At 44.6% G+C, this 23,341-nt stretch overlaps 1 protein-coding gene across 1 annotated transcript in view; it reads left to right on the forward strand.

Moving 5' to 3' along the window:
- The window catches only part of LOC135552058 (receptor-type tyrosine-protein phosphatase U-like), a 245,449-nt gene that overhangs the window by 112,526 nt on the left and 109,582 nt on the right, over positions 1–23,341 (forward strand). The window lies entirely within an intron of this gene.

The raw sequence follows: 23,341 nt of genomic DNA on the forward strand, positions 1-23,341 counted from the left end.
TGGGCCATATAGCCTTTATGATTCTCCACAGCTAGACGTAATAATATAATTGCTTTTTTCAATTCCAAGTCAATAAAGACTTTTCAGTTGAGCTGAGTTGATATAATTCTCTGTAGCTTAAATGCAGTCACGCACGCACGCACAAGCGCGCACGCACACAGACACACACACGCTATAACAACAGAATAGCACCCTGGTTTTAACAAGGTAATTGTCTAAAAGGATGACACTAACTGAACATATAATTTGACACTAAACATATTCCCGTTGATTGAAAAAGACAGGTTACTTTGTGCCCACTTGTTTTACAGAGAACATTGAGTTAACATAAAAAAGTTTGAAACAAGTTTAAGATGAATTAAAGATATTGAAGAGGCATTTGACCATCTTCTATTTTGGTTTGAAAAGACAGTTAAAGCATGGTCATCTATGAATATATGCATCTATTATGATACAGTGTATTCAGAAAGCATTCAGACCCCCTTGACATTTTACACATTCTTTTTTGACATTACAGCCTTATTCTGAAATGGATCAAATACCCCCCCCCCCCCCCTCATCAATCTACACATAATACCCCATAATGACAAAGCAAAACAGGTTTAGTACATTTTTGCAAATGTATAAAAAAAAAACTTAAATATGACATTTACATAAGTATTCAGACCCTTTACTCCGTACTTTGTTGAAGCACTTTTGGCAGCGATTTACAGCCTCGAGTCTTCTTGGGTATGACGCTACAAGCTTGGCACACCTGTATTTGGGGAGTTTCTCCCATTCTTCTCTGCAGATCCTCTCAAGCTCTGTCAAGTTGGATGGGGAGCATCGCTGCACAGCTATTTTCAGGTCTCTCCAGAGATGTTCGATCGGGTTCAAGTCCAGGCCCTGGCTCGGCAACTTAAGGACATTCAGAGACTTGCCCCGAAGCCACTCCTGCATTGTCTTGGCTGTGTGCTTAGGGTCATTGTCCTGTTGGAAGGTGAACCTTCGCCACAGTCTGAGGTCCTGAGTGCTCTGGATCTAGTTTTCATCAGGGATCTCTATGTACTCATCTCCATTCATCCTTCCCTCGATCCTGACTAGTCTCCGAGTCCTTGCCACTGAAAAACCTCCACAGTATGATGCTGCCACCACCATGAGTTCAATCTTGGTTTCATCAGACCAGACAATCTTGTTTCTCATGGTCTGAGAGTCTTTAGGTGCCTTTTAGCAAACTCCAAGTGGGCTGTCATGTGTCTTTTACTGAGGAGTGGCTTCCGTCTGGCTACTCTACCATAAATGCCTGATTGATGGAGTGTTTTTCCCATCTCCACAATGGAACTCTGGAGCTCTGTCAGATTGACCACCTCCCTGACCAAGACCCTTCTCCCTCGATTGCTCAGTCTTTCCCGGCAGCCAGCTCTAGGAAGAGTCTCGGTGGTTCCAAACTTCTTCCATTTAAGAATGATAGAGGCCACTGTGTTCTTGGGGAACTTCAATGCTGCATCATTTTTTTTGCTACCCTTCCCAAAAATCTTTGCCTCGGCACAATCCTGTCTCGGAGGTCTATGGACAATTCCTTCCACCTCTTGGCTTGGTTTTTGCTCTGAAATGTGGGACCTTATATAGACAGGTGTTTCCCTTTCCAAATCATGTCCGATCAATTCAATCTACAACAGGTGGACTCCAATCAAGTTGTAGCAACCTCTCAAGGATGATCAATGGGAACAGGAATGCACCTGAGTGCAATTTAAGTCTCATAGCAAAGGGTCTGAATACTTATGTAAATAAGATATTTCTGTTTTTTATATATATTTGCAAACATTTCTAAAAACCTATTTTCACTTTGTCATTATGGGGTATTGTGTGTAGATTGATTAGGAAAAAATGTAATATAATCCATTTTAAAATGAGGCTGTAACGTAACAAAATGTGGAACATTTTGAGGGGTCTGAATACTTTCTAAATGCACTGTATACAGTTTAGGTCTAGGATTTTCCAGGAACCTCACGATACGATATTATCACGATACGTAGGTGTTGATATGAAATGCATTGTGATTCTCACACTTCTGTATGTATTGCGATGCGATATTGTGATTTTATTGCGATTTGATGTTCCAAACATATTACTCACCATATGTCTGCTGCAGATGGACAAGAGAGAGCCATGAGAAAACTAGTTTTGATCAGTCATGGAAATTGAAGTGCTGAAAACAAATTGCCTCACTATTTAAAAAGAAGATGGAGAACAAGACGTTTTGGTGCAGAAACAGATGACTGTCACTAAAATATTAGAGCGACAGTCAAAAACAACAAGGCGATATGTTGTCAAAAATCATATCCCGATATGTAATCGCATCTGTCCCCCCCCCCATCACTAATACAGCATATATACAGTATATTCACATGCTTTTGAAAAACAGCTATAGGAAGCACATCCAAACTTAGTGTAACAATACTAAACTACTGAACAGTCTTATCCATCCGGCCACGATGATGGTTAGGTAAACAAACATTCACTTAGGAAATAGTTTTCCATTCCAACTATTGTTCTGCTTTCAGTTCATATCTAAAGTGCTGACAGATAAGAGCCAGAGGTAAAAAAAAGTCAGCACATTCTGTTCCTGAACACATTTTATAGGTCGGGACAGATCATATTCATGTTGCTTCTCAGAAAAGTTAGTATGACAGTCTTTTAACGTCCTTATATTTTAAACCACACTCCTTCGACTTCATGACACAGTCAGGATTTGTTTAGAATGCATTAGTATTTTTCCACTCTCTTCTCCTGCTTTGAGGCTGTGTGTGTGTGTCTGTGTGTGTGTGTGTGTGTGTGTGTGTGTGTGTGTGTGTGTGTGTGTGTGTGTGTGTGTGTGTGCCCAACGGTTGTCTGCTGTGCGGTGGCTGTCATTCCCCGCAGGAGCAGATAAAGAGCAGATGTATGAATGCAGGGATGACACCGTGTGTGTGACATGGAGGGTTGACACAGGGAGGGTTATCGGCCGCAGAGCAGGCAGCCTCCAGTTCAACACTCCTCACTGTTGGGTTCACCTGTACCTATAATTGTCTTCTTCTGACTCTGATGCCCTGACGCCCACTGACTGACGAAGAGCTGTCAAAAGCTCTGCTTTAGGTTCTCTCTCTCTACCTCTCTCTCTCTCTCTCTCTACCTCTCTCTCTACCACTCTCTCTCTACCACTCTCTCTCTACCTCTCTCTCGCTTTCTCTCTCTCTCTCTCTCTCTCTCTCTCTCTCTCTCTCTCTCTACCTCTCTCCCTCTCTCTTTGTGTCCCTCTCTCTCTTTCTTTTTCTCTCTATCTCTGCCCCTCTCTCTCTACTCTCTCTCTCTCTCTCTCTCTCGCTACCTCTCTCCCTCTCTCTCTTTGTGTCCCTCTCTCTCTTTCTTTTTCTCTCTATCTCTGCCTCGCTCTCTCTCTCTCTTTCATTCTCATCCACTGCAGAAATTGGATGTTAGCTGGATTAACTGAATGAAATGTTATTGTTAAAGCTGGTTGATGTTTGAAGACCTGACAAATACTGTAGATACGAGGGGGGAGGAGGGATGGGGGGATCAACAGAGTTATGGAGGGATAGACTTTGGGGAAACATGATGTCAAAGGAACAACCTTTGTGTTGAAGACTCACAAAGGTTGTTGATGAGAACAAGGAAATTGAGAGTCTGTCTCTCTGTCTTTTCTCCGAGGAGTTATGTTTTTCTCTCTGCTGAACACTTTTCCTGAAATATTTACTCTATAGAGAAATAGTCTACTTTGCTAAGAGGAAGCAGTACAAACATACATATAACTAAAATATTAGGATTGTATTTGGTTTCCTCCTCTGTTTTGATGTTCCAATTAGAATGAATTTGACTGTAAAGCCAGAAATATCAAGTCAGCATTTTTCATCAATAACTTTCCATTAAACTTTTTCAAGCCTTGATTGGCTCTGTGTCTGCAACCATATATTTGTCTCTTTTCCTCCATCTCATGCTTACAGTTGACTGTTTTCCTCCGTCTCATGCTTACAGTTGACTATTTTCCTATGTCTCATGCTTACAGTTGACTATTTCCCTCCGTCTCATGCTTACAGTTGACTATTTTCCTCCATCTCATGCTTACAGTTGACTATTTTCCTCCATCTCATGCTTACAGTTGACTGTTTTCCTATGTCTCATGCTTACAGTTGACTATTGTCCTCCGTCTCATGCTTACAGTTGACTATTTTCCTATGTCTCATGCTTACAGTTGACTATTGTCCTCCGTCTCATGCTTACAGTTGACTATTTTCCTATGTCTCATGCTTACAGTTGACTATTGTCCTCCGTCTCATGCTTACAGTTGACTATTGTCCTCCGTCTCATGCTTACAGTTGACTATTTTCCTCCATCTCTTGCTTACAGTTGACTGTTTTCCTATGTCTCATGCTTACAGTTGACTATTTCCCTCCGTCTCATGCTTACAGTTGACTATTGTCCTCCGTCTCATGCTTACAGTTGAATATTTTCCTCCATCTCATGCTTACAGTTGAATGTTTTCCTCTGTCTCATGCTTACAGTTGACTATTGTCCTCCGTCTCATGCTTACAGTTGACTGTTTTCCTACGTCTCATGCTTACAGTTGACTATTTTCCTACGTCTCATGCTTACAGTTGACTGTTTTACTCTCTCGTGCTTACAGTTGACTGTTTTCCTCCGTCTCATGCTTACAGTTCACTATTTTCCTCCGTCTCATGCTTACAGTTGACTGTTTTACTCTCTCGTGCTTACAGTTGACTGTTTTCCTACATCTCATGCTTACAGTTCACTATTTTCCTCCATCTCATGCTTACAGTTGACTGTTTTCCTACATCTCATGCTTACAGTTCACTATTTTCCTCCATCTCATGCTTACAGTTCACTATTTTCCTACATCTCATGCTTACAGTTGACTATTGTCCTCCGTCTCATGCTTACAGTTGACTGTTTTCCTACGTCTCATGCTTACAGTTGACTATTTTCCTACGTCTCATGCTTATAGTTGACTATTTTCCTACGTCTCATGCTTACAGTTGACTGTTTTACTCTCTCGTGCTTACAGTTGACTATTTTCCTACGTCTCATGCTTACAGTTGACTGTTTTCCTACATCTCATGCTTATAGTTGACTATTTTCCTACGTCTCATGCTTACAGTTGACTGTTTTACTCTCTCATGCTTACAGTTGACTATTTTCCTACGTCTCATGCTTACAGTTGACTGTTTTACTCTCTCATGCTTACAGTTGACTATTTTTCTCTGATGATACCATATACTATAACCAGCCTACTATATATCACACAGCACCCTAAACCGACAGTGACTGTTCCTAACGTGCCTCTGACCACTCTAGTCTTCCATCCTGGGATGTGAAATGCGGTTGGATAGTGGAGGTTCAACCATCGGAGGTTCTCCCCCTCAGTCCCCTGGCACAGCTGGATGTGGAGATGAACTGGCAGAGCGTCCTAAACATGGGGCCTCCTGGAGCTGGCCCTCAGAGAGGGAACAGAACACATTCTACCTACAGTAGGGCTCAGGGAAAGAAAATACACCAGCCGGGGCCAGCCTAATCCCCTTTCCAGGATGTTCCGAGCCGGCCTTGTATCTCGACTGTGGTCCTCTACTTCCACCATGGGCTGCTTCTCCCACGAAGGGGAATGCATGACTTAAATTGGACCGCCTACGCATGTTGCAGGATCCAGGCCAGAGGGCTTGGGGCTTATAGACTGTCTCTGTGGTTCTGCACTTTATTTAATTTTTTGCATGAGCGAAGAGTGAGACAATGCAGAACACTGATCGTGACCCTGTTAACTACCTTTAGCGTTTGTTGTTAATGAACATGCTCTCTGGTGGTAATGTGTAATGTGCTCTCTGGCCCCCTCTCTGGTCACACAATAGATAAGGAAAGTAATGATAAAAAGCAATACAAAATGACTTGATCAATCTAACTGTTGCATCGTAAATTGGTCTCTCTGCTCTTCTCTCAACCCCCCCCCCCATATAACACGAACAGACACATTTTGAGAGGAGCACCGGCAGGTTGAACCAGTTCTCGGTCAGAAACCCGCTATGGGGGCTTTATCTATTTTCTTCTAGACAACGAGACTGTAAATCTCATCCAGCTAAAACCCTGATTGGACCGTCACACTACATCAACAGCACTGAATAGGGAAGTCCACAAATCTCTGAACTCCTCTGACAGAGTTCACCAAACCAATTAACGCTTCTCAACGAATATAGCTGTAGGAGTGAAAGGGTGTTGAGCATCTCAACGTTACAATTCAATTGGCCATGGATGGAGCAATCTGTCTGATTGCAGAAGAGCTGGTGGAGGAAGGGTTTTTTCGGAAGTTTCTCATTTGCCGTCTCGGTTACAGAGTCGGTGGGTTTGAATTGAAACCTCCGACAGTCAGGCGGGGAGTAGAAAGCGAACTAACTAGCTGTCTTGCCTTTCGTTGTGATGGGAGCAGGAGATAAGCAGGATTTAATTCCCAAACAGGCTAAGGGTAATTAATTGGATGAACGAGGGGAGGGGAGACGGAGGTTGGTGTAATCCTGTTTTCCATGGCCCTTAACCCCAATACACCATGGGAGAAACCGACCCAGACACTTCAAAGAACACAGCCGTCAAGAACTTTACATGGAGAAAGAAGAAATGTGAACCATCTTTACCCAGCTGTCCCCGTCTCTCTCTCTCTCTCTCTCTCGCTCTCACTCTCTCTCATATATATATATATATATATATATATATATATATATATATATATATATATATATATATATATATATATCTCCCCCTTGTTCAATAACTAGGACATATAAATAGAGAAAATTAGAAAGATAACACAATCTTCCTTTAATTAAAAGTATGTGAAGTTTTCCTCTGGAAGCTGTAGATCTAATTTAGACACAATGTTTTCAGCGGTACTTTGCTCTCTGAGTGGTACTTGAGACGACCGCATTAGGCATAATATTCAGATCATAATATTCTGAACATGGAGCTAAATGGGTTGAGATGTAAAGTCACCCACATCCCCTTTATATTCAAATGAAATATATACATTGCTTTGTCTGCTCTGAAGGGAGATCACGATGATATCGTTGCATGCTGCTGTAACCCAGGAATAATCTAGTTGAAATGAATTTAATAAAGTGACTGCTGGAACCCCCTTATATAAACCGTATGATGAGAGGGCCAAGATACCTATAGATACCTGTAGGTATGAGTGAAAGATGTGGTATAAGTTCTTGCAAGTACTCATTTTGCAGAGAGTAGCTATTTTGAATCGTTTTCTTGATGGTGATCATGGTATGTGGCTGTTTGGCCTACATTAGTTGTGGCCACTGGTTTCCAAGATCATCTGCTAAATTACTTAAATGGTGTGTGTGCGCAGGATGTGCGCGTGTGCGTGTTTGAGAGAGATAATGTATGTATACACTTGTACGGTACATCAGTTCATGCCTTCCGGTGCTACAATTGCATTTGTACCCATGAGTTTGTCAGTACAGCATTTGAAGTCCAACATACAGTATGTTTCTTTCATCTGCAACATATGTACAGTATTTTCTGTGTTTCTTTGTACATTTAGGGGTCCTAGTGTGTCATTTATAGCATGGTGTTTGAAGCTAAGCATGTTAGATGTGAAGGCCTGCAGGGAGAAGGAGAAATCCTATTTTCTGTGGATTGTCAGTAATGGGGACTGAAACCACAGTCTAATTCTCTGCCTGTCCTGGTAATATCCCTAGACCAGTCTATTACACTGTGTGTGTGTGTGTGTGTGTGTGTGTGTGTGTGTGTGTGTGTGTGTGTGTGTGCGTGCGTGCGTGCGTGCGTGCGTGCGTGCGTGCGTCGGGGGAGGCAAAGATAGCAAGCGAGAGATTAATAGAAATGGACATAGTTTGAGAAATTGAGAGAGTTTGAGAAAGAGAGAAGGTTTGAGAAAGAGAGAGAGATTGAGAGTCGAAAAAGGAGAGTTGGGGAACAATTTATCTAGTGAGTGAGGTGCATCACAGTAAAAACATAATCCTGAATTTTCATTTCACCCCTACTTTCTCTCCCACGTTTTAAGAAAGATTGAAACAAACACACGTTGATTTTGTCCCCGACACCATGGCAGTTGTTGTTTTCCATCCTTCGTCCTCTGTGGTGCGGCTGTTATGGTTTGTGTGTGCTAGGTGTTTCATCTCTCTGGGCGACGCCAGCGTGATTAATGGGAAATATAAGACCAGCACACAGGGCTCCCATGGTGAACACACACACACACACACACACACACCGCACAACGCTTCCACGGAGTCCTTCGTCATTATTCAGAATGCTCTTTGTGAGCCAAGCCACCAAATAAAACATACGCATGAGCACCGAACTGAGTGAGAAGTCATATCTCAAAGCTAAAGGAATAACACAGATTGTTCCTGGGTTGTGCCTCATACAGCATGATGTATTGATGCCTAGCTAAACTGTATTTGTCCTAGCTCCATTTTGTACTGATGCCTTGCCTCATGTATTGTATTGTAAGGAACCACTCAGGTCCTGATCTCTTCACAAACCAGGCCACACATACTGGAGCCACCCGAGTGTCCTTCCTACACAGGTTATTGAAGGAGAGGACGGAGGCTATTGCAGCTGAAACCTTCATGTTGGTGCAGGAATAAAGTCTGGGAGCAGGATGTCGGCGTTCCTTTCTTCATGTCCTTTTCATGTTCAAGTTTATTTGACATATACTGTATTAGTAACTCATTGGAAGTCATCACCACAGAGCGTGTAACAACTTAGGATCACTTTAGCATATAGAAGCTTGAGAGAGACAGATAGAGAGAGAAGACAGACAGGGAGAAAAACTCAGTCAGACAATACAGATCTTCTTCTGTGTAGAGGGTTTCAGTTCCACTGCCTGGGGCTAGTTGTAGGATGAGTCTTCAGTGTTCACTGAGTACTGTGACAGCTCTGCTCAATGAGCTTTGATCCATCTCTCAAGACCCTCAGAGCAGATCCTTGGAACAGGGCACTTACAGGGTTCTGACAATCCAACCAAGAGAGTAGACTCTGGTGGTTGAAGTCAGGTGCTACCTTCTGAACTCTCTGAAGCACTTCGCCCTTATGGAATGAGATACCTCTTTTTTTAGAGGACCACCCCAATGCGTGTGCCGTGTGCGTACTTGTGTTCCCCACTTATTCTGTTCTTAGGTAGCTTTTATGCTGGTAGCCTTGGTTGAGTCCCACGGGATGTTATACTGCAATTGAATCCCTCAGTAGGATCTCAGTACTCTGAAGTAGCTCCAGACCCTGGCTGTAATAATGGGTCTGTTGAATAAATGGTTGAATACTCAGCTAGCTACTTCAAAACCCTATGAGTTCACCTACATTAGCAAGGTGAATGTCAGAAACTTGGCACTAGGCTTGAGTGGTATTCAAATTTTCATACCTTAATACCGACCTTGTGCCATCCTCTAATATTCGGTAATAACAGCACTAAACACAAGGGGTGCTATTTTCAAACTCCACCGACTCTCTGTAGTCCAAAGGTTAGCAATGCTAACAAGTACACGTGTAATCCCATAGAGAATGCAAAGTAAAGTTATACAAGTACTCAAAAATGCTACTCATAGTTTGCTGCACGCACAAAACAAATTTTCGACGGCTGTTACCAAGCCAAGCAGGATTTTCGAAGAAGCTAACTACATAGCTTGATAGATAACTAGCTGCTACGTTAGCAAACCAAATGCACAACTGCAGAGCATTTTGCACATTTTACACAGTTAACTGAATAGTTCTAAGATATCTAGCCGGCTGTAACGAGATCACCCGGTGTGTGCTGCACAACAGTGAATGACTCGCAAGGCACCGGTCTCTTATATTTGTGTGCTTGTTAACAAACATCACGCGACTGGGGACAACCGTGTGAAGGTGAAATGAAGACGGAAATCTTCTTTAACTCCTATCCTAATGTATTCAGTGGTGTAAGTAATACTTAAATCATTTTTGGGGGGTATCTGTACTTAACTTTACTTTACTATTTATATTTTTGAGAACTTTTATTTTTACTTCACTACATTCATAAAGAAATGATTGTACCTTTTACTCCAGATGTTTTCCCTGACAACAAAAAGTACTCTTTACATTTTGATTGCTTGGCAGGACAGGAAAATGGTCAAATTCACACACTTATCAAGAGAACACTTGGTCATCCCTACTGCCTCTGGGCTATCGGACTCACTAAACACAAATGTGTATTTTGTAAATAATGTCCAAGTGTTGGAGTGTGCCCTCGGCTATCCATACATTTTCAAAACAAGAAAAATGGTGCTGTCTGCTTTGCTTAACATAAGGATTTTTTTTATTTATTCTAGTATGACAATTGGGTACTTTTTCCATCACTGAACGTATTGCGCAAGTTGACTGAAGGTATTTACTGAAAAAGTACCTACAGATATCCAAACGTATGTATATATTTTGAAGAAATAGTTAAAACTGGCTCGATAATCCCCTGACTATTTCCAAATACACCGGTATACGGTATATGCCGCCCAAGCCTACATGGCACCAAGGATTAGATGACGAACAGATACATCAACACGAAAGAGAGAGAGAGCAGAGAAAAGAAGAGGGGTGCGATGAAAGGAAAAGAAAGATGAGGTAGAAGTTGAATGGAGTACATCAAAGATGAGAAGCAGGGATTAGAGGAGGAGTGAGATGAGAGCATGCCATGCGGCAGTTATTATGTAGATGAGCGGAGTCAGAGACTCCTAAACACTTTGAGCGTTTCCTCATTCGTCACTGTTGTCAGGCGGGTGTTTTGGAGGATGCGGCGAAGTAGAGAGCAGCTGTGTAGTGGCCCAGTCAGGACGACGTTTGCCTTGCAGGACCAACTCTCTGATTGATCACCTCTCTACGGGCCTTGGATCTCCAGTCCCGCTGTTAACAGGTTGATGCGGAAAAAGAGAGAAAGACTTTCAAAAACATTGACAACCCCAGTGATGAGAACCCTGGCTGTAAATCTCTCTCTCTCTCTCTCTCTCTCTCTCTCTCTCTCTCTCCCCTCCCCCTCTGTCTATCTTCTTTCCAGCTCTGTCTTAGCTAGCCCCTCTGACTACTCTCACTAACTGTTGCAATCATTCCTCTGTTCTTCTCTCCTTTTTCTCACCCCCTCTCTCTCTCCCTGTGTCCTGCTAGCTGCTGACTCTGACTCCCTGTTTCCTGTTAGCTGCTGACTCCCTGTGTCCTGCTAGCTGCTGACTCTGACTCCCTGTGTCCTGGTAGCTGCTGACTCCCTGTGTCCTGCTAGCTGCTGACTCTGACTCCCTGTGTCCTGCTAGCTGCTGACTCTGACTCCCTGTGTCCTGCTAGCTGCTGACTCTGACTCCCTGTGTCCTGGTAGCTGCTGACTCCCTGTGTCCTGCTAGCTGCTGACTGACTCCCTGTGTCCTGGTAGCTGCTGACTCCCTGTGTCCTGCTAGCTGCTGACTCTGACTCCCTGTATCCTGGTAGCTGCTGATTCCCTGTGTCTTGCTAGCTGCTGACTCTGACTCCCTGTGTCCTGCTAGCTGCTGACTCTGACTTCCTGTTTCCTGCTAGCTGCTGACTCTGACTCCCTGTTTCCTGTTAGCTGCTGACTCACCTGTGTCCTGCTAGCTGCTGACTCTGACTCCCTGTGTCTTGCTAGCTGCTGACTCCCTGTATCCTGCTAGCTGCTGACTCCCTGTATCCAGCTCGCTGCTGACTCTGACTCCCCGTGTCCTGCTAGCTGTTGACTCTGACTCCCTGTGTCCTGCTAGCTGCTGACTCTGACTCCCTGTGTCCTGCTAGCTGCTGACTCTGACTCCCTGTGTCCTGCTAGCTGCTGATTCTGACTCCCTGTGTCCTGCTAGCTGCTGACTCTGACTCCCTGTGTCCTGCTAGCTGCTGACTCTGACTCCCTGTGTCCTGCTAGCTGCTGATTCTGACTCCCTGTGTCCTGCTAGCTGCTGACTCTGACTCCCTGTGTCCTGCTAGCTGCTGACTCTGACTCCCTGTGTCCTGCTAGCTGCTGACTCTGACTCCCTGTATCCAGCTCGCTGCTGACTCTGACTCCCCGTGTCCTGCTAGCTGTTGACTCTGACTCCCTGTGTCCTGCTAGCTGCTGACTCTGACTCCCTGTGTCCTGCTAGCTGCTGACTCTGACTCCCTGTGTCCTGCTAGCTGCTGACTCTGACTCCCTGTGTCCTGCTAGCTGCTGATTCTGACTCCCTGTGTCCTGCTAGCTGCTGACTCTGACTCCCTGTGTCCTGCTAGCTGCTGACTCTGACTCCCTGTGTCCTGCTAGCTGCTGACTCTGACTCCCTGTGTCCTGCTAGCTGCTGACTCTGACTCCCTGTGTCCTGCTAGCTGCTGACTCTGACTCCCCGTGTCCTGCTAGCTGCTGATTCTGACTCCCTGTGTCCTGCTAGCTGCTGACTCTGACTCCCTGTGGGGAGCTGAACTGTAATGATGACCTTGCCTGAGTTGGTGTTCTATTAGAATGTTGTAATCCCCAGGAGAGTGTCACTGACCGGTTTTGAATCAAACGGCTCAGCTATTACACAGCATTACATTATTTTTATACCACAACTATTACACACTTACATTATTCATATACCACAAAATCCTTTAGTGCACAACAGAGGGTTGTGCAGTACAGGATGCACAGCACGCAACTACACACACACACACACACACACACACACACACACACACACACACACACACACACACACACACACACACACACACACACACACACACACACACACACACACACACACACACACACACACACACTCTGACAGGTGGAAGGACAGTAATGTTCCATTTGCTAATCCCTCATGGCATGCTCTCTACCTCTGCCTCTCTCTCTCTCTTTCACTCCTCTCAAAGAGTCTGTAAGTTCTCTATTCTGATCCCTTCTCTCCTCTCAGAGTGTGTCCCTCTCTGCCGTGGATTCATTGGATTCTTTGACCCAATACCAGATTGTGTCCCCGTAACCACACTGCTTGGGTTGTAAAGGGGCTGGGGGAGGAGGAGGCTGGGCCTAGCTGTGCTTCAGGGAAAGTGTGTGTCACCACCCCCTCCAGCGTCTCCACAGACCAACAACAGCAGGCAAACAAGTTCCCCCATAACCCCCCCTTCGATCCACACACTGCCCTGTCCAGGCTGTTATTATAGGTCACAGCCACTGTCACTGCTATTGTTGTCTTGTTGTCTGCATGACATTTCTGGACCATGCTAGGGGGCCAAGGGAACGGGTAAACAAGGATGGCAGACGTCAGGAATTACCTAGGATGCGTCCCAAACGGCACCCCATTCCCTATGAACTCTATGAGCCCTGGTTAAAAATACTGCACTAAATAGGGAATATGATGCCATTTGTGATTTAGTACTGTGTGGTACCACATACCCCTGCTGTTTGTTGTTCAGCAGCAGTCAGTCTGAATCAGCTCTGACTCTCATATAGACTATAACCAATGTTTTATACAAGACATCTTCTCTTCAAGTCCAGACTAAGTCCGCAAGTCCAGACTATGGGAGGTGCACAGTACTACATAGAGCCATGACTACACGTCCAGACTATGGGAGGTGCACAGTACTACATAGAGCCATGACTACATGGAACTCTATTCCACATCAACTAGCTCATGCATAGCAACACAAACACAGGCACGATAATATATGCACTATACATACACGTACACATGGAGTTTGTGTATAAAGATATGTGGTAGTAGAGTAGGGGCCTGAGGACACACACTTTTACATTTGTTTTATTGTTTTATTTAACCTTTATTTAACTAGGCAAGTCCGAACAAATTCTTATTTACAATGACGGCATACACCGGCCAAGCGTCCTGGTGGGCTGTATCACCGCCTGGTACGGCAACTACTCTGCCCACAACCGTAAGGCTCTCCAGAGGGTAGTGAGGTCTGCACAACGCATCACCGGGGGCAAACTACCTGCCCTACAGGACACCGACACCACCCGATGTTACAGGAAGGCCATAAAGATCATCAAGGACAACAACCAGCTGGGATCCCAGGAAGAGTAGCTGCTGCCTTGGCATTATGGGAATCCATAATACAAATACAAATACAGAGGAACAGTTAAACAAGCAGACTATTTTCTTCACACTTCAGATATGGTGTCTGATTATGTAGAAAACACGGTAAATTCAACATTTACTTTGAATTGCATATTCTGTTACACTGCAATATCCTCCATTTTGCACAGAAAATAAAGAGGATAATTGACATATTTCTGCACTAATATTGTCCCCTCTTGCTTCTCACAAAGTAAGCAAACTGTTTGTTTTTAATTACTTAGCGATGCTGAATGTCTGTGTGCACCAGCCTGAGGCACTGGCCAGTTCTATTAATGGGCCTCCTCAAGTCTATGTTTCCTCCTTGGGCTTTCATTGGTTCATCCGTATCACTGATGATTTGTAGGCAGGTGTCCATAGTGGATGTGGCGAGGATTAAGGAGATACACTCGTAAACGCCTGATGGACTAGAGAACAGGTTGTTTTCCATGTGTGTGTGTGACGCTCCCAAACGTTTGATGAACTGATAGAACAGCGTGTGTTTTCCCCTCCTCAGCCGGAGATGCTTATTATGCTGATTTATGACTATTGATTTCAGTTTCCAACGGCTTTATTTGCTCGAAGCCATTCCCATTAAACTGCGTCTATGCAGGATGTGAATTAAGATTCTGGATTACACACGTCTTTCAGTTGTATCTGTCTGAGTGGTGGGGTTTCTCTCTCTCTCTGTGTGTGTGTGTGTGTGTGTGTGTGTGTGTGTGTGTGTGTGTGTGTGTGTGTGTGTGTGTGTGTGTGTGTGTGTGTGTGTGTGCGTGTGCGTGTGTGTATGTTTGGTAGAGTAACGGCTAATGAATAAGTAAGCAGTGCGTGCCTCTGAAAGACTGAGGGGGATAAACAAACTTGAAGTAATTTCTGTTTTGGTTGGCCTTTTTTGAAACACACTGGCCAAGCCCATTGGCTGAAAGTGAGGCTTTGTGTCTGAGGAAACCAATCAGATCTGAGCGAGGATGTTTTGAAAAGTTCATTGGATGCTTTCTGTTTGCGAGCTGAATGAGGACGTTCTTTGAAAAGCGCACATTCAGCCTTTTGTTGTGCCTTTTTTGGCCGTTGAGCTGCTCTCTCAATGGGATTTAAATAATTTGATTTGATTCATTGAGATTAGACTGGTGCCCCAAATTCACCCCATTGATTCAATGATAGATTTAAAATGTAAAGCACCTTGTGTTTTAAAGCGTGCCGTGTGTTCTGGAATAGGATTAAAGAGAGACGCAGGCAATTGTAGCGTTGGCATATCCTCCTTTAGGGCAAGTAAAGTGTGGCATATCCTCTATAGGGCAAGTAGAGTGTGGCATATCCTCTATAGGGCAAGTAGAGTGTGGCATATCCTCTATAGGGCAAGTAGAGTGTGGCATATCCTCTATAGGGCAAGTAGAGTGTGGCATATCCTCTATAGGGCAAGTAGAGTGTGGCATATCCTCTATAGGGCAAGTAGAGTGTGGCATATCCTCTATAGGGCAAGTAGAGTGTGGCATATCCTCTATAGGGCAAGTAGAGTGTGGCATATCCTCTATAGGGCAAGTAGAGTGTGGCATATCCTCTATAGGGCAAGTAGAGTGTGGCATATCCTCTATAGGGCAAGTAGAGTGTGGCATATCCTCTATAGGGCAAGTAGAGTGTGGCATATCCTCTATAGGGCAAGTAGAGTGTGGCATATCCTCTATAGGGCAAGTAAAGTGTGGCATATCCTCTATAGGGCAAGTAGAGTGTGGCATATCCTCTATAGGGCAAGTAGAGTGTGGCATATCCTCTATAGGGCAAGTAGAGTGTGGCATATCCTCTATAGGGCAAGTAGAGTGTGGCATATCCTCTATAGGGCAAGTAGAGTGTGGCATATCCTCTATAGGGCAAGTAGAGTGTGCCCCCTAATGCCCAAAACATGCAACTAACCCAACAGTTATTACTTGTTGCTAGATATATTTAAGACAAGTTACTGGTTTGGATCTGATTAATATTATTATGGTGAAGATGTAGGCCACAGATTGACACTTACTATGGTATAATGTCAAGTTGATGCACTCGGGTTCAGATTAATTGACCCCTAAATCTAGCCCCTATTCAGTCTCGCTACCCTCCTCTCTCCCACTCATAAGACCCCTCCATGGTGTCTGCTTGGGGTCAAGTGGATGTTATACTTATTTAGGTGAGGAGGGATGTAGGATATACATTTTATCTCTTTACAGAATTAACCCCTATCTGTACCCCTTAGGCACAGGGGATTGGATACACAATATAGGGAAAATCCTATCTGACTCATCCAAGTAAAGAGCTACTGTGATATTGAGTAAATCTATCTAATCCTTTCAGATCTATGTGGGGCCAGGTTGTGAATATGTCTCTGGACAGGGCCTTTCTCTCCCCTCTGTCTGAAGGTAATCTGCATGCAAGGTAATCTGCTCTCTCTATCTCTGCTGTCTCTCTCTCTACTCTCTACTCTCTCTCTGCTCTCTCTGCTCTCTCTGCTCTCTCTCTCTGCTCTCTCTCTCTACTCTCTCTCCCTGCGCTCTCTCTCTCTCTCTCTCTGCTCTCTCTGCTCTCTCACTCTCTCTCTCTCTACTCTCTCTCCCTGCTCTCTCTCTCTCTGCTCTCTCTCTCTCGCTCTCTGCTCTCTCTCTCTCTACTCTCTCTCTGCTCTCCCTGCTCTCTCTCTCTCTGCTCTCTCTCTCTACTCTCTCTCCCTGCTCTCTCTCTCTCTCTCTCTGCTCTCTCTGCTCTCACTCTCTCTCTCTGCTCTCTCTCTCTACTCTCTCTCCCTGCTCTCTCTCTGCTCTCTCTGCTCTCTCTCTGCTCTCTCTCTACTCTCTCTCCCTGCTCTCTCTCTCTCTCTCTGCTCTCTCTGCTCTCTCTCTCTCTCTGCTCTCTCTCTCTCTCTCTCCCTCTCTCTCTCTCTCTGCAACTCCCTGATCTACTCCAGATGCACATACATGCGGGCACTCAGCTGGGCTGTAACTGATACTGTCTTATCGCACCGACTGGATGTGGGGGGAGGATGGGAAGTAGGGGAAGCACTGGGCCCTGGTCCATACTGGCAGACCTCATACCTGGGCTGAGCATCAGCCGCACTGCAGTGCCACTGATAGTCAAAGAGGGACAGACGGACAGACAGAGAAATAGGCTGTTCCATACAGTTCTTCTCTCATCTCCGGGCTGTTTTTATCAACCAGTCTCATGTTATTCTACCTGAGAACACGTGTTGCAGAGCCCTGTAATAGCTCACCCTCTTCCCACCTAACCCAGTCTCCTTACAGGACATGGTTAGTGTCTTCTTTCTTCCTCCATGTCTCCTCTCCACAGAGACCTGTGATGTCTGAAGTGTTTCTGTGTCTCCGCTGTGGTTTTAGAAAAATGCACAAATTTAAGAGATTGTCTTGTTCTCCTGTTTCCAGATCCTTGTTACAGTACAGACTGTGCAAGCTGATCCATTTAGCTTGGTTCTGGATGTCACCATTTATTCAATCATATCCATTATGAGCCAAGAGATCAAGGAAAGGGCATAATGATTTATAGATGTTTTTTTTTTTGTTAAAAGTGAACAGCAATACAGGCATGAGTGGAATTGAGTCGTGTCCGTTGGACTGAGGATGGCAGGCAGGGTATATTCTCTCTGCAGAAATCAATATTGATTTACTAGCCAGCCAGTCAGCCACTCACCCAGCCAGCCAGCTAGCCAGCCAGCCAGACACCAACCACCCAGCCAGCTTCCATCCCAGCCAGCCAGCAACCCGAAACCCTCTCCAACCCCTCCCCCTGTCTACCAAAGCATCTCCATACTGTAACACTCCTCTCCTTCCCAGAAGCTCTCTCCTCTCTCTTTCTTTATTTCTCTCATTCTCTTCGTCGAACATGTGTGATCTACCACTTGTTTCATCTCAGTACCTTGCAGGCATTTAGAGAATGAACTCTCTGTTCTGTCTCTCGGTGTCCCTCCCCTCCTCTCTTTTCTCAACCAGGGCACACTGCTCCCTTTTTCTCCATGGTGGGTCCCTGAGGAGACATGCTGCTAGAACAGGTGGCTCTGCAATGAACTCTGTCAGAGAGAGAGCGAGAGAGAGCGAGAGAGAGAGGAGAGAGAGAGAGCGAGAGAGAGCGAGAGAGAGAGAGGATTCCTTAATACATTCACTGAATTACTGTGTTGGTGCTGAGTTGAGAAAGAGAGGGGAGTCAGTAGTGTCAGCCCAAATGTTATCAGAACAGAGAGAGAGGGAGCGAGAAAGAGGCAGATTGTGTGTCTGTGTGTGTGTGTGTTTGCTTTTGTGTGTGTGAATAATTGCGTGGGTGTGTGTGTTTGTTGACAATGCTGGTACAACTACAGTATAGCCTTGCTTACAGTGACTAGCTGTGATATTTACTATGCCAGCAGAAGAGGCTGTGTCATTCGTAATATAGTATCAATATCAAGTCAATACCTTGAAGTTTAGTAATGATTGCATGTTTTTGAACCGAGTCCCGGTCGTCTGTTTTGATCCCGGCCCTCACCCTGGGAACCACGTTATCTCCCAGCCCAAGTGCCAGACAGACTCTGATTGTTTGTGTACGGAAGTTAGTTGTGCGTGTGTGTGTGTGTGTGGCTCGAGTCTCTCTCTCTCTATGTCACATTCATGAGCAGCTGGTGTTGGTTAGCCCATTTCCCATTTCCACAGCATAAGCACTGTGTCACTTTGTAAATGGCAGAATCTGCATCGGTGCCTTTCGGCCCCAGTGAACACAACAAACATTGCACAGGCCTGCGACCTCAGTACCCTGCCAACCAGCGATACAGATTACACAATACAGCAACACGCGCAAAGACAAACAGAAAGGCAAGTCTGCGAGTTCCCAATCACCACCTCTACCTCCCTTCAGAGATCAGGAGAGGGTAGCCTGAGGTTACAATATAAAACAACTAAAACACAAACAAATGAAACAGAAAAATACAAAAACAGACAGTTCCAGGCTGACCTTCTCTCTTACACACGCACACACACACACACACACACACACACACACACACACACACACACACACACACACACACACACACACACACACACACACACACACACACACACACACACACACACACACACACACACACGCGCATGCACGCGCATGCACGCACACACACAATAATCAAGGCCAATTGGACTCACACCAACACCAAGATGATTCAAAATAACAGGAAGTCATTGAACTAATACTGTGAACGATGGAATTTTCTGGCTTCTATGCATGGCTGAGTTAAACAAAACATTATTGATGGGAGCAAAGGCAGAAACGCTTCAGAAAAATTGTGAAAATATGGTGAAAATATCTCTCTTTTTTTCTCTCCTACCTCTCCCACCCCCTCTTTCTTCCTCATCTCTATATCTTGCTCTCTCTCTCTCTCTTTCTCTCTCTCTCTCTCCCTCTCGCTCTCTCGCTCTCTCGCTCTCTCTCTCTTTTCCTTCTCTCCCTTCCTGCCTCTCCCTCATCCTCCCCTTCCTCCTGGTGTGTGTGTGATAAAAGCAGTGACACTTGTGACTCTGGGTCCCATCCTACGCTATATCTGACGTTCTGATAGGAAGTGCAGGGATTTGGGGCTGTGCGCTAATCTCTTAATGTATGTTCCCTTGTGTGTGTGTGTGTTTTATGTGATTGTGTGTGTGTGTGTGTGTGTGTGTGTGTGTGTGTGTGTGTGTGTGTGTGTGTGTGTGTGTGTGTGTGTGTGTGTGTGTGTGTGATTGTGTGTGTGTGTGTGTGTGTGTGATTGTGTGTGTGTGTGTGTGTGTGTGTATTCCCTCATCCTTGGCAGGGCTAGCCAGGGTCCCAGAGGAAATAGATGGTGCCTTATCTGCCTTTATGGATTTATATTTTTAACCCAAGTTGGGTATGTTTCTGTGTGTGTTTGCCTCTCAATGTGTGTGCGCTTGCCTCTATGTGTCTGTATGTGTGTCTTGCTCCTCAAGGATGGACACGGAAGGTTATCAGAAGGCATTTTATTTATTAGAAATGTTATCAATGACGTGCTAATTGAGGCATTAATCAAATTAACTGACTCAAGCAAGCTCAGGTGAATTATGATCATTTGGTATGTTCAGCAGAAATTAACCCATGTCTTTACGCTCACCTTGAGCTTTAACACTCTCTGAAAGAGATGTCCCAGACAGTTCATCATATTAGCTCTTGATGAAAAATAATATGATTCCGTTATTTGTTTGTTTGTCGCCTACAGACTCCATCTTAGCAAGTCCCTCATTTGTCAGTTGAGTTTCATCTGATAACTGATGGATTTCCTAATATGGATGCCGTAGTGTCGTTCCTAAGTCACCACTAGGTGGCTTTCAACAGTGAGATAGAGGTATAGCTGCCTCAGTCAGTGTAATAATGTAATGCATAGATAGATAGACTCGAATACATCTTAAATTGATTTCCATACCGGCTCCAAGGCCTGTCAGAATTAGTTAGACATATTTTAATCTTCAATTGTTCTCTAAGTCTTTCTTCCACCACTGTTCAACAACTAGAAATGTCCTGTTTTCAGATAAATTATTGTATGAGATTGTGTTGCAGTTTGTAAACAAGACAATGCGTTAACATTGCTATGGCAGGGTCAATTAAATTCCAGCTAATATCTTTGTTGTCTAACTTTTGGTCATAGCACTCATCTCATACCCTCCTCATAGCAGATCTCCCTCTCACACACATAGGCTGGTAACCTGGTCTCAAATCTCAAACAGGGAAGGGAGAGGTAGTTCAGTGTTGTGCTGATCTAGCGAGAAAAGCAATTTAGCCTCCTGGCCCCACAAGCCTTCAGGAGTCTCCACACATCAGAGGCATGGTGGCAGTGAGGGCCCAGGGGCCAGTACAGGCCAAGTCAATGCCTGCCCTGGTCCAGCTCTGGATGTTGGTGAGACTCTAAGGAAAGCAAGGGGAAGATCAATGTTTTCTGAGAATACTGCCTGCGTGTCCCCCTGAGAAAGAGAAGCTGCTAGTAGGAATTTACTGAAGGCTTGACTGTTCTGTCCAGGCTGGGTTCAGTGTCGGGGTCAGGGAAGAGAGGATAGGAGAGGATGAAAGAAGAGACCAGAGAGATGTTTTGTCCAGACGGATCAGGAAAGAGAGAGGAAAGGGATGTAGGGATGTTTTGAACAGTAGAGCGGATTCAAGGTTTTGAGACAGTAAGAGGTTTTTTAACACTGAGCAGCCCTGTGCTGTGACCTGGCTGATGTAGGTCATGGTTGGTTTGGGGAATCAAAACTTTTGATGCGAAGAACTCTGAACTTTCTTACATTTCTTCCTTGTTCTGACTGTGACTCCTCCGCTTTGGATGAGCAAGCCAAGCAAACTGACAAGACCAGGGTTTCATTGAACCAGCACAAGCTTTTGTCTGTTACCTTCTATTGGGTGTGTTTTTATACTCTGATATGGGCAGAAGTAGGATTGCAAAATTCCCAGGTTTTTCAGAAATCCTGGATGGAGGATTCCCAGAATCAGCAGGAAATAAGCAGGAAATCCTGAATCGTTCAACAAAACCATTTAATTTTGGAAAAGTTACTGGAATTGTGCAACCCGAGGGCAAGGTGTTGAGGAAAGGCAGCCTGTCTGAAAGGCATGTTGAGGTCACAGTGTTGAAGCTATAAAGACAGGTCACATGCTGTACCTCCTCCCTATGAAGGCAGCCAGCGCCAGGCTGAGGCCAGGGACAGAGAGAGATAAGGTCCCAAAGGAGCTCTAGTATCTTAATCACTCTACCTGCCAAGGAGAGAGGGAGGAGAAGGAGAGAGGGAAAAGGAGGAGGAGAAAGGAGGGAGGGGAGCTCTCACTCAGTGGGATTTGGACCTGAGCCCATCGCACTTTGTGTTTATGTGTGTGTGTGTGTGTGTGTGTGTGTGTGTGTGTGTGTGTGTGTGTGTGTGTGTGTGTGTGTGTGTGTGTGTGTGTGTGTGTGTGCGTGCATGTTTGTGTGTGCGTGCATAATCTCTGGTGTTCAAAGTATTCCCTAGGTTGCCATTGCAGCCTAATAACAGTGTCAGTGTGATTAATGGTAGTAGGAGTGGCACGGCACTGAGTCCCTGATTACACACTCATTCAACTACATTACCCAACCTGCCCTGCCCTTCCATATGGAATACACTACAGCCGTGTCTTTAAAGCACTTAGATGATTCCTTTGGTAACAGGATCCATTACTGTGACCCAGTGATCATTTTTAGAAGATTAGAAAGGTTTAGAAGGGTTAGAATGATACTCTGTTGTGATTCCCTCATGAAAACTGTCCCCAATCTGGTGTGATCAACATGGAAATCTCCCTACCAATCGTTCTCTTTTTCTTTTAGTCATTCTCTTTCTGTTGATCTCTCTCTCTCACTCTCTCTCCTCCACTGCGGTGTGTGGACAGCTGTAAAGGCAAATATATGTCTTTGTTTGTCAGATTGTCTGTTTGACACCCGTGTGATGGCCAGGAAACAGGCTACAGCCCTGCTGTCTGTCCACCACACAGAGGACATCTGAGGTCTTGTGGCAGACAAAGAAGCCCTTAGAGGGCCAGAGAGAGAGGAAGAGAGAAGTAAAGAGAGGTAGGCAGACATGGCTCTCAAGAGAAGACAGGCTATGTGCTCACTGCCCACAAAATGAGGTGGAAACTGAGCTGCACTTCCTAACCTCCTGCCCAATGTATGACCATATTAGAGAGACATATTTCCCTCAGATTACACAGATCCACAAAGAATTCGAAAACAAATCCAATTTTGAAAAACTCCCATATCTACTGGGTGAAATTCCACAGTGTGCCATCAGAGCAGCAAGATTTGTGACCTGTTGCCACGAGAAAAGGGCAACCAGTGAAGAACACGCACCATTGTAAATACAACCCATATCTATGCTTATTTATTTATCCTTTACCATTTGTACATTGTTAAAACACTGTATATATATATATATATATATAATATGACATTTGTAATGTCTTTATTGTTTTGAAACTTCTGTATGTGTGATGTCTACTGTTAATTTTTATTGTTTATTTCACTTTATATATTATCTACCTTACTTGCTTTGGCAATGTTAACACATGTTTCCCATGCCAATAAAGCCCTTGAATTGAAATTGAAATTGAATTGAGAGGTAGGGACTAGAGCAGGCTGCTGGGGGGAGGACTGCTCATAATAATGGCTGGAATTGTTTCAAAGGATGTGTTTGATGTATTGATGTATACCATTACATTTATTCCGTTCCATCCATTATTATGAGCCCGTCCTCTCAATTTAGGTGATACCGGCCGCCTGT

The sequence above is a fragment of the Oncorhynchus masou genome, chromosome 13 (assembly GCF_036934945.1).
Source record: "Oncorhynchus masou masou isolate Uvic2021 chromosome 13, UVic_Omas_1.1, whole genome shotgun sequence".
NCBI lineage: Eukaryota > Metazoa > Chordata > Actinopteri > Salmoniformes > Salmonidae > Oncorhynchus > Oncorhynchus masou.